Consider the following 12,170-nt stretch of genomic DNA (forward strand, 5'->3'; position numbering starts at 1 on the left):
GGGTAGGGACTGTCTTCTCTGCTGATTCCCAGGGAACAGGTAATTTGCTTCTTAGAGCCAAGTTCAATCTTGGAGGGGGTGAGAGGGGCCTGAGCTAGTCACTCAGAGTGGCTTCTTTTTTACTTTTGCATCTCTAAATGTCAGCAACTTTTCAAGTTTGAAACTTCTTTATCCTTAACTCAGGAATAAGAAGTGCCTTCCTGGATACCTGACGTCACTTGGGAGGGACAGAACTGAACAGTTGAAGGGAAAGCTTGGATGGAATCAGGCTGGTGTTGACTGTGAGACTTGGAGTAAGATATATATCTCTTCATAGCACCAGTGTCTGCTGCAAAATGAAGTGCCATCTTAGGATACAGGAAGAGATGATGTGTGTCAGGTCTTAACGTGTGTTAATTACCTGGCACACGACAGAGTTTACGTTGACAGTAACTTTGCAGTAGTGCTAATGTTCTTTAAACTTAGGAATGTGGAATAGACTGAACAGATTTCAAGGTTTCGATGTTTGTTAGACAGAGCTGATACCAGTAGGCATGGAGGCACACTCCGGTAGCCCTAGCACTTGGGTGGCTGAGGTAGGAGGGCAGCAGTTTAAAGCTAACCCAAGCTGTGGAGCAAGACCTTGTCTCAGTAGACGGGAGAATAAGTAATGGAGGGGATAAATAGAAGAGGCAGAAACTTCAGCACAGCAGTCATCAGCAGTGGGGCGTGTCTAGAAGAGGTGCCCTATGTTTTTGTATTTAACTTTTTTTTTAAATAAAGAACAACATTTAAAAAAAACCCCAACATTTAATTGGGGCTGGCTTACAGGTTCAGAGGTTCAGTCCATTATCGTCAAGGTGGGAGCATGGCAGCACCCATGTAGGCATGGTGCTGGAGGAGCTGAGAGTTCTACATCTTCATCTGACGACTGCGAGTGATGTTTAACTTTTAAATCTGTTCAGTGTTTCTCTTCAGTGCTGGATCTTTATGCTACTTAGGGCCTCTTGCCTGTCAATCAGGTGTTCCCTCACAAGATCTCATTTAGACCAGGCTGACCTCAAACTCACTATGTAGCTGAGGTCTTGAACTACTGATCTTCCCGTCTCAAGTGCTAGGATTTTAGGTGTACACCACCAAGTCAGCCACAAATAGTATGGAGGGGAAATGCTGTTGTAGTATAAAAGTTGAAGTGAAAGTCCACATAGTTTGAGTGGCTTAGACTACTCTTTTTCTAATGCTGCTTCTGATGCACAGTTCTGTGAGGCACAGATATAAGATAAGATACCTGTTATGAAAAAATCCTGCTGGGTCAATAAAACATGGAGGGTATTCTACATTGTCATTGGAGGTGTGAAGATGACAGCGTGTATTTAGCCATCGGAAACGAGCTACCTGCATGTGTGTGTGCCCCATCCATCATGTCACTAAGATCTGTCTACCAGACAGCAGGGAGTTGCCACCTGTACTGTGTGTCAGGGGCCAGGGAAAACAGACTTAGCTTTTTGTGCTTGGCATTCATTACCTTCAAACATAGGCCCTGTTAATTAGGCACTTCCTGTGTGCAAGATGTTGCCCTGGAATCTGTAGCCCAGGAGATGAGCTGTGAACTCTAAGGTTTATGTCTTTACCCTGAAAGTTTCTATGTGTCCTGAAAGATTCAGAGAGGTGTGACCGAGCTCTGCATTTCTAAAGTCTTTTCTGCTGTGGAGGAGGAGTGTGCTGCCTTTATTGTCTTTTTTTTTGTTTGTTTGTTTTTTATGTGCCTTTATTGTCTTTAACTGTTCCTTATGTCTTTAACTTACTGTGCTCTCTTTTCTTCCCTCTAAAACCAAGGACACACTTACTGAGGTCTCAGAGCTCTCTCCACTGATGCTGCTGTGGCTCAGGAACGCAGCCTGCTGGACTGTCCTCACTGTCTCCTAACTGCCAAGTAAGCCTCCCTTCCTCCTTCCTTTCTTTGTCCTCCAAGCATCTGTTAACCACCAGATGCGCTCTCCTGCCCTGCTGACTGTCTGCGCTGTGAGCTGGAGCACACATCCCGACTAAAGTCTCTATCGAGCATGGCTTTCCACAGCAGTGCTTGAGCTCCCTGGCTTCACAGTCATGGTCCTTCCCTGTCTGGTCTCCTGCCCTATCCAGTCCTATCTTTCTTTGGCCACTCTTTTCTCTACTCTTTCCAGTCTGTCAGGCTTAGCACCAGGCTTACACTGCCTTGGTGTTGTATGCACCAAGCCAATTGCATTCCATCCAAATCATAGTACATGGGATGCATTCTCCAAATATCTCTAAAATAATGAGGAAATGAAGTTACTTCATGTGGTCACAGTGTACACTGATGACACTTGAGAGGTCCTAATGGTCTTATAAATCCAACATTTATGTTGTTGCAGAAGGGGAACTGAAATAACTCAGCAGCCCTTGCCCTTCCTTAGGTAAACTGAGAACCAGGCACCAAGTTACTGCTGGCATGGCCGCATGAACACTAACCGGTTAGCCCCTTGCTGTGGCTGGCCACACATTTGAAATACATGTGATAAAAGTATTAGTCCAGGCTTACCTTGATCTCATAGTCTCTGGTATCAGCCTCCAAAGTGCTGGAATTAAAGGCATGTGCCACCCTCCTGTTGTCATTGTGACAGAATACCTAGTTAAAACAATGTTGGGAAGGAGGGGTTCATTTTGATTCAGTATGAGGGTACAGTCTACCATGGTGGGAAGGGGTGGAGCAGGAGCCTGAAGCAGCTGACCACGTCATACTTGCAGCCAGGAAGCAGAGAGAAGTGAATACTAGCGCTCAGTTTGCTTTTTCCTTTTATTCAGATAAGACTTCAGTCTGTGGGTTGGCACTGCCTACATCTAGGCTGTGTGCCACCTCAGCCTAATCCAGAAACTTGCACGACAACTTGTCTTCAAGGTGATTCTAAACTCTGTCAAGTTGACATCAGTATTAACTATTACACCCAGCTAGGATGTCCCTCCCGAATTCTACAGAAAAAGTAAATGGAGGAGCATGGTGTTTGCGTGTGCCCATTACTAGCTAGAATAGAGTGAAGCCATGATGGATCTGATTCATCCACACTGTGTTCCTTCTATTTCTTCTTCTCTCCTTCCGGATATTTTAGGACAGGGTCTCACCATCACCTAGAGTGCGTTTCTCCCATTGCTGTGCTTTGGATATGAATTGTCTCCCTGGAAAGAGCCCCATGGAGAGGACTGCATCGTAAAGATGTTGGCCTGATGAGTAGATTAATCCAGTTCACTAATGGAGTCTAATTTGGAGGCATTATTGGCCCCTTCTCTTTCTTACTACTTCTGGCCTCCATGTACCAGAGCTCTGCCTTACTGCAGGCCCACAGTGTTTGTCACAGCAGTGAAAAGTTCACTAACACATTTACCTCTGAGCAAGACAGACAGACTACGTTCACCCTACTGTGCAATAAAATACACCTGCTGTCTCCAAGTGTACCTTGGTAGGTACCCCGCTCTTCCTTCACAGAGTGAAGTTTCCACTCTTTAACTTCAACCACTCTTGAAGTATGTAGGGAACTATATGCAACATTGCTTTTATTTTTACTTTTGAAAATGTATGCTGCAAAGGTATTAGGTATGAAGTACAGTGCTGTGTAACCACCATTGTCTCTCCTTAGAAAGCACCTGGAGATCTGTGGGGAGCCTGCACATCCTGCTGTGTGCTGTGATTAAATCAAAGCACCAGCAATTACTTTAAACAATTACATGTGAAGAAGCAACAGGAAGGAAACTCAGAGGGTTACATAGTCTTATTTTAGTGAAGTTTATGTAAAATGTACTTAAAGGTGAGTTTCCTGTTTGCACAGAAAATACCTGAGGAAGGCTGTAGTGTGTTTGTTGTCAGAAAACAAATGGGTAGAGAAACCTGATCTCGAAGGCTTTATAAATCAGATAACTATACTGATTGGAGCATTACATGTTGTGCACAGGCGTCCAGGATCATATGACACTATAAATTAGTATACTTTTTAATGTCAATTAAATTAGTAAATTTTAAAAAAGGCAAAATAACTTAGAATTTACATGTAATTAAATACTTTTTGCAATTTAAGTTTTTATAAAGCAAGTTCTGCCCCAGTCCTTCTGGAGTAATTTGCCAGCTGTGTGTAGCTTTAGTCTTTGCCTCTTGGAAAGAGACAGAACGTCCATTCTGTTTACTTAACTAAAAATAACTTTCCCCCCTTTTTAACCAAACCTAGTGCTGGTAAAATTTCTGACTCAGTAATTTTGGAAAGAATTACCTCTTTCCAGAAATAGACGCTCACACACTGGGTCTTCTGCATGTATTAGTAAGTTTCCATCATATCAGGAAAGGGCGGTGCACTCATGAAAGAGGGACTTGTCAGGATCAGACTGTGGTAGGGACCTCACTTAGGTTTGTCTGGAAGGGTAGGTTCTGGCCAGGCGAAGACTTGTAGATTACTGTCCTGTGACTGCAGTGTCATTCCAGCTCCCCAGCCTTCATGAGCTTCTAAAGAGCAACCACCAAACCTCCACGGCCACTTGGCATTTAGTTAGGCTAAGCTGCGCCACCTACTCTAATAGTTTGTATCTGGCACTATAGCGTACGTGAATGTTTTCTCATTCTAAAGCCCTGCTTTTATCAGAGATTCCTACAAGGCCATGGTGTTTTGGCGCCCAGTGTTGATATGGGTTAGTCTTCTTACTGCATTTCAGTGCCGTTGTAGACTCAACAGCACCATATACTTTTTCATACCCTTTGCTCTTCTAGTGCCTGGCACACCCACAGTCTTATGGTGTGCTTGTTGGGTCAGTCTTACCTGTGGTTAGCTTCCCAGCTTGATTTGTACTACTATTGCCCTGGAAACCCATATGACATGCAAACACACCTAGGCTGGACTGTTTGTTGTCTAGCTGTGTAGCTCAGGCTAACTTCAAAGACTTGGTCTTCCTGGAGTATTGGGAATGCTCCAGAGAGAGAGCCCCTGTTCTCTAGGGGTTTTGAAATATCGTATTTTGCTTTCTATAATTATAACGTATTGTTGGTTTATATGCAACTTTTAGGAAGGGTCTTTCTTTCTTTTTTTTTTTTTTTTTCTTTTTTTCGGAGCTGGGGACCGAACCCAGTGCCTTGTGCTTGCTAGGCAAACACTCTACCACTGAGCTAAATCCCCAACCCCAGGAAGGGTCTTTCATTTTGACCCTTGTCTCCATGGTAGTAGAAACTCCTTGGCAACAGATCAGAGCCAGCCTTAGGCTGGGTGCTGGACCACATTTTCTCCAAGTAAAGACCCCAGAGGGGAGAGTCTACATTTTTTGTGGGAAGGTGCAGCTGAGGGCAGAGGTGAGAAGATTCCTAACCAGATGTCAAGATACATCAAATAGCTATGAAAATGAAAGCTTGGTTTCATGTGGTAACACTGAAGAGAGGTTGCTGGAGTCAGCCAGGCTCTGCTGTTGCTCACACCGTCTAGTCTTAGGTCATCCATTTTATTTTATTTTTTTTAAAGGTAGAGTCTCACTCATGTGACCCTTGCTGGCTTGGAACTTGCTATGTAGACCAGGCTGACCTTGAACTCCCAGCTTCCAAAATGCTGAGATTAAAGTCATATGCCACCATATTGGGCTCCTCAACTAATTTTTAAGAATGTTATTACATTCTTCTTGAAAAAAAATCTTTTAGATTTATTTATTTTATTTTATGTGTATGAATATTTTTCCTGTGTATATGTATGTATACTATGTGTGTGTCTGATGCCTATGGAAGACAGAGGAGGGTATCAGATATTCTAGAACTGGAGTTGTAGATGGTTGTAAGCCATCTTATAGGTGGTAGGAACTGAACACGGGTCCTCTGCAAGAGCAGCTAATGCTCTTACCTACTGAGCCTTCTCTCCAGCTGCTCTGTTAACATTCTTAGGATGTTTCAATTTGTGAAAGCTTAGATTCCTTGCTTTTCCATACCTTTTAAAATGGAAAGAGAAGGGTTGGGGATTTAGCTCAGTGGTAGAGCGCTTGCCTAGCAACCGCAAGGCCCTGGGTTCGGTCCCCCGCTCCGAAAAATAGAAAAAAAAATTCTTAAAATGGAAAGAGAAGAGAAAAGTAAAATTGGCTACAAAGAAGTTGGCTTTAAGAACAGCCTTCTTTGTTCAGCAAGAGAGGCTCTCTGTGGCTAGGTGGAGCTCAGGGGAGGGCTGCCCACTCTGCCCGCCTCAAGTGAGCCCCAGCACCGAGGCTCACTGAAGTGAAAGTGCTGATGACATGGCTGGACACCTTCAGAGCACAGCTCTGGTGGCATGTGGTAGTTCTGTAACTGGTGATGGAACTCAGTCTGCCTCTTTGTCCCTGAATTGGAAAGGCACCTACTTCACACATAGCATAGATTTAAGAAGACGCTGTGCACACTGCACATTGAGCACTGTGCCTGGCAAGGCCACCTTACAGCTGCCGTCACTCTTTCATCGTAAGACCTATCAGTGCTGGAACGGACTCCTTTAAAATTCTCAAATAGCAATTTCAGATGTATGCACATTTCAACAGTTGGCATTACTTACAAATTAGTTTCTTGACAAACGTAGCAGTTCTTCCCTTAGCAAAATGCATGAACGTTGAAGACCTTACGATTGTGCAGTGAAAGGTAATCAAAACCCGTGTGTACTCCCATCTCCCCACTCTGAGCATTTGATGCAGTGAAGGTCTTAATTTTTCTGGAATACACGAGAACAACAAATGAATTTAGTTTGAGTGTAAGAGAATTAGGCTAGCTGTAAGAAGAACTTTCTGACCACTGGCTGCCAGACAGATAAGAGGAGCTACTCTTTCAGGGGTTGGCGACAGCACCTTCTGGAATGTTCCTTTTGGGCCTCGATTTTTAGGCTCAGAGGAGTACATCTGAAGGCAACTCAGTCCTGACTGCTACCCTTAGCTCATGGGCAGTGGCATCTTTACCAAGATTCTCTCTGCCCTTCAGCGGTGACTAATTCCCTGCTCAGATAGTGGAGCTTTCAGAGTCTTTCCCTTATTTGATGAATGGATGAGGCAGCACAGCATAGGCAGTATCTATTTTAAAACTCTGAAATAGTCGCAGGGATTCTAACGTGAGAGTCCATTTAAAAGACGGGCCTTGAATGTGCCTGCAGCCCCGAGATGATAACAGTGAGAAGGGGGATGCTTGTGTGGTGGTCAGCAAAGCATTATCCAAGCTGGGATAGCCATTACTTAATAAAAACTGTCTGGAGAGATGGCTCAGTGGTGAAGCTGTTATCATGCACATATGAGGGCCTGAGGTCAGATCCTTTTTTTTTTTTTTTTTTTTTTTTGGTTCTTTTTTTCGGAGCTGGGGACCGAACCCAGGGCCTTGCGCTTCCTAGGTAAGCGCTCTACCACTGAGCTAAATCCCCAGCCCCCCTGAGGTCAGATCCTAAGCACCCATGTAAAGCCAGACATGGTAAGTTGAACACCTGTAATCCTAGCTCTCCTACAGTGACGGGGGCATAGAGACAGAATTCTCAGAAGGTTGTAGCCAGCTACCCTGGCATATTCAGTGGTGAACAACAAGGAGAGCCTACCTCAGACAAGGTGGAATGGGAGGACGACATTCACATCTACCCACACTAACATAGACAATACATACATGTGTTTGCACACATGATAAGCTACATATGCTGGCTTAAATAAATGAGTAATAAACTTTTTTTTTATTCTTTTTTTTTCAGTTACTACTGTACTTTATTGTGTTCAACCAAATCACCATGTTACAAAAATAGCAAGCTGCCATAATAAAAAATAAGGCTCCTCTATCCAGCACCAGATAGCATCATTTTACTTTCAAGCCTAGAAATTGCACACTTGTATATAAACCAACCGAAGATGAGGATTGAGAGTTCATCTTGGTGGATTTTTCCTTTGATGAATATGAAGTGTCCTTCCTTATCTTTTTTTGATGACTTTTAATTGAAAATTGATTTTATTTGATATTAGAATGGCTACTCCAGCTTGCTTCTTCTGACCATTTGCTTGGAAAGTTGTTTTCCAGCCTTTCACTCTGAGGTAGTGTCTGTCTTTGTCTCTGAGGTGTGTTTCCTGTAGGCAGCAGAATGCAGGGTCCTCATTGCGTATCCAGTTTGTTAATCTATGTCTTTTTATTGGGGAGTTGAGGCCATTGATGTTGAGAGATATTAACGAATAGTGATTATTGCTTCCTGTTATATTCATATTTGGATGTGAGGTTATGTTTGTGTGCTTTTCTTCTCTTTGTTTTGTTGCCAAGACGATTAGTTTCTTGCTTCTTCTAGGGTATAGCTTGCCTCCTTATGTTGGGCTTTACCCTTTATTATCCTTTGTAGTGCTGGATTTGTAGAAAGATATTGTGTAAATTTGGTTTTGTCATGGAATATCTTGGTTTCTCCATCTATGTTAATTGAGAGTTTTGCAGGATACAGTAACCTGGGCTGGCATTTGTGTTCTCTTAGGGTCTGTATGACATCTGTCCAGGATCTTCTGGCCTTCATAGTTTCTGGCGAAAAGTCTGGTGTGATTCTGATAGGTCTGCCTTTATATGTTACTTGACCTTTTTCCCTTACTGCTTTTAATATTCTTTCTTTATTTTGTGCGTTTGGTGTTTTGACTATTATGTGACGGGAGGTATTTCTTTTCTGGTCCAATCTATTTGGAGTTCTGTAGGCTTCTTGTATGCCTATGGGTATCCCTTTTTTTAGGTTAGGGAAGTTTTCTTCTATGATTTTGTTGAAGATATTTACTGGTCCTTTGAGCTGGGAGTCATCACTCTCTTCTATACCTATTATTCTTAGGTTTGATCTTCTCATTGAGTCCTGGATTTCCTGTATGTTTTGGACCAGTAGCTTTTTCTGCTTTACATTATCTTTGACAGTTGAGTCAATGATTTCTATGGAATCTTCTGCTCCCGAGATTCTCTCTTCCATCTCTTGTATTCTGTTGGTGAAGCTCGTATCTACAGCTCCTTGTCTCTTCTTTTGGTTTTCTATATCCAGGGTTGTTTCCATGTGTTCTTTTTTTTGGTTCTTTTTTTTTTTTTTTTTTTGGAGCTGGGGACCGAACCCAGGGCCTTGCGCTTCCTAGGTAAGCGCTCTACCACTGAACTAAATCCCCAGCCATGTGTTCTTTCTTGATTGCTTCTATTTCCATTTTTAATTCCTTCAACTGTTTGATTGTGTTTTCCTGGAATTCTTTCAGGGATTTTTGTGTCTCCTCTCTATGGGTTTCTACTTGTTTATTTATGTTTTCCTGGAATTCTTTCAGGCATTTTTGCAATTCCTCTCTGTAGGCTTCTACTTGTTCTCTAAGGGAGTTCTCCACGTCTTTCTTGAAGTCCTCCAGCATCATGATCAAATACGATTTTGAAACTAGATCTTGCTTTTCTGTTGTGTTTGGATATTCCATGTTTATTTTGGTGGGAGAATTGGGCTCCGATGATGCCATGTAGTCTTGGTTTCTGTTGCTTGGGTTCCTGCGCTTGCCTCTCGCCATCAGATTATCTCTAGTGTTACTTTGTTCTGCTATTTCTGACAGTGGCTAGACTGTCCTATAAGCCTGTGTCAGGAGTGCTGTAGATCTGTTTTCCTGTTTTCTTTCAGCCAGTTATGGGGACAGAGTGTTCTGCTTTCGGGCGTGTAGTTTTTCCTCTCTACAGGTCTTCAGCTGTTCCTGTGGGCCTGTGTCTTGAGTTCACCAGGCAGGTTTCTTGCAGGGGAAAAGTTGGTCCTACCTGTGGTTCCAAGGCTCAAGTTTGCTCGTAGGGTACTGCCTAAGTCCTCTCCGCGGCGGCAGCAACCGGGAAGATCTGCGCCGCTCTTTCCGGGAGCCTCCGTGCACCAGGGTTCCAGATGGCGCGTTTGGTGTTTTCCTCTGGCGTCTGGATGTGCGCAGAGTACAGTCTCTTCTGGCCTCTCAGGCGCGCCCGCCTCTCTGAAGGTTCAGTTCTCCCTCCCATGGGATTTGGGTGCAGAGAACTGTTTATCCGGTCTGTTTCCTTCAGGTTCCGGCGGTGTCTCAGGCGCAGGGGTCCTGCCGCTCCTGGGCCCTCCCCTACGGGAGCCCAGAGGCCTTATACAGTTGCCTCTTGGGCCAGGGATGTGGGCAGGGGTGGGCAGTGTTGGTGGTCTCCTCCGCTCTGCAGCCTCAGGAGTGCCCACCTGACCAGGTGGTGAGGTCTCTCTCCCACGGGGTTTGGGAGCAGAGAGCTGCTGCGGGCCAGGATCCTTGGATCGAGTAATAAACTTTTAATATCTGGGTGCTATTTAGTTTATAACTATTTTTACTTAAACTTTTAAGTATTTGAATTGTTGAAGTAGTTTTGATGTGAACTTATGGGTTTGTAGGAAAGTACCATTCTTCTGATGTTGAAAGACCCCAGCTTAGCAGCAGTAACGCCATTTTGCAAGGCTGTACTTAAGATGACTGGTTCAGGGAAAGGTTAGAACACTGAGTACACAGCGGCTGCCAAGCAGGATGTGTTTGGTTGAAGGCCTGGCAACAGGACGACTTCGGTTGAGCACCTGACAATGAAAAAAAAGCCCCGGGAGAGGTCCCACACCCTGGTGGGGGGCCGAGTCAGTCGTTATGTTCCAAGAAGGTAGCTAAGAAACTTGCCCCCCGGGCTGAACCCTTGGGGGGCCGAGTCAGCCGTTATGTTTCAGGAAGGTAGCTAGGAAACTTGCCCCCGGGCTAAACCCTTGCCATATTAGAATCCACCAATTATATCCCTGTAACCATGCATCTGCTTCTGTATGCTTGCTTCTGCTCCCCAAAATCCTATAAAAGCCCATCCTTGGTTCCGTGGGGCGCGCCAGTCCCCCGAGTGACTGAAGCGCCCGCAGGTGCCTGTGCCTGTGTATCCCGACAATAAACCAAATCCTCTTGCTGATTGCATCCTGTGGTGTCTCGGTCTGGTCTTTAAAGTTGGAGGGTCTCCATCCCGAGGGAAAGTTCTACCTGAGAGCTTTTCAATGTAACAAGTTCCTCTGTGAGCACAGACATTGTGAGTCTTTTCCCATTTTGGGAACATTGGAGTTACTTAACTGTTAGCATTATGGTGTGATTTCAGCTACTAAAATGGGATGTGATTGTCACAGTGTCCAGATATGCTTCAGTCTCTTAAATGAATGAGCTTTTTCATAGACAAGTAGAACAAAGATTAAAATCAGGTGGGTATGCACGGTGGTGCACACTTTTAATCCCAACACTCTGGATACAAAAACAGGCAGATTTCTGTGAGTTAGAGGTAAGACTGGTCTACATGGAGAGTTCCAGGGCCCCCAGATCATAGGCCGTATCTTGAAGAAGACGGAGGATGAGGATGAGAAGAGGAGAGGATGTTAGGGGAGCAGGGGTCAGGGAAGAAATAAGTAAACAAAGCCAAGATTCTTCTCTAGGGGCTTCACTGTGCCTTTCAAGAAGCCTGTGGTTAATTTTTCTTTTCTTTCACCATCTGGACAAAGTAGGCAGAACCTAGGTTACAGGCAAGATGGGGAGCAGTGGCTGGGTTATTGGGGTCTGCGTTAGAGTAGACTGGAACCAGAGTCCCTGCTCAGTCCTCAGTCAGTGCTGGCACTGAGCTGCTCTGCAGGATGGTGCAGTGTCCTGGGATTGCCAGTGCCCTGTGCACTTGACAGCTGCAGTGCAGTGTCACTAGAGGCTGCTACTAGCCTGCCGTACCACTGTCTGTGGACCACTTAGCTTATTCTCCCAGTGTTTGTGCTTCACTTCTGTAAGGTGAGGGGGATGGGGGAATGGCCTTGTCACTTAACAACAGATAAGATAATCCTCATATCACTTAAGTGTCAGCTTTCTGTAAGCAAAATTGCCTTTGGAAGGTCTTACCCTGTGTTCAGCTGTATTTCCATAGTGTTACCTATAGTCGAGTTTAGAAAGTCTGTGCATGGATTTAAACTTGGATGCTGCTTTATGGCGAGTTTCCTGAGTTCTTATGTTGAATTGAAGGGTTTCCTTGACGACAGCCGGGACACACAGGTTTTTGTATTTCATTCTACATAGTTTGTATGTGTGTGTGTGTGTGTGTGTGTGTGTGTGTGTGTGTGTGTGTGTGTGTGAGAGAGAGAGAGAGAGAGAGAGAGAGAGAGAGAGAGAGAGAGGGAGAGGGAGAGATTTTTCCCTTTAACAATCCAGGCTGTATTCTGAAGACTGCGAGTCACTAAACT

The 12,170-nt window shown here is 44.4% G+C and overlaps 1 protein-coding gene across 4 annotated transcripts in view; it reads left to right on the plus strand.

The window, feature by feature from the left end:
• The window catches only part of Stk38l (serine/threonine kinase 38 like), a 76,876-nt gene that overhangs the window by 37,038 nt on the left and 27,668 nt on the right, over positions 1 to 12,170 (plus strand). For 2 of the 4 annotated variants that reach the window (XM_039108393.2, NM_001083336.2), the window contains 1 exon segment: positions 1,816 to 1,912. The exons of the other annotated variants lie outside the window; for them this stretch is intronic. The gene's annotated coding sequence lies outside the window, so the exon portion shown is untranslated. 4 annotated transcript variants of the gene reach the window in all.

The sequence above is a fragment of the Rattus norvegicus genome, chromosome 4, assembly GCF_036323735.1.
Source record: "Rattus norvegicus strain BN/NHsdMcwi chromosome 4, GRCr8, whole genome shotgun sequence".
Lineage (NCBI taxonomy): Eukaryota > Metazoa > Chordata > Mammalia > Rodentia > Muridae > Rattus > Rattus norvegicus.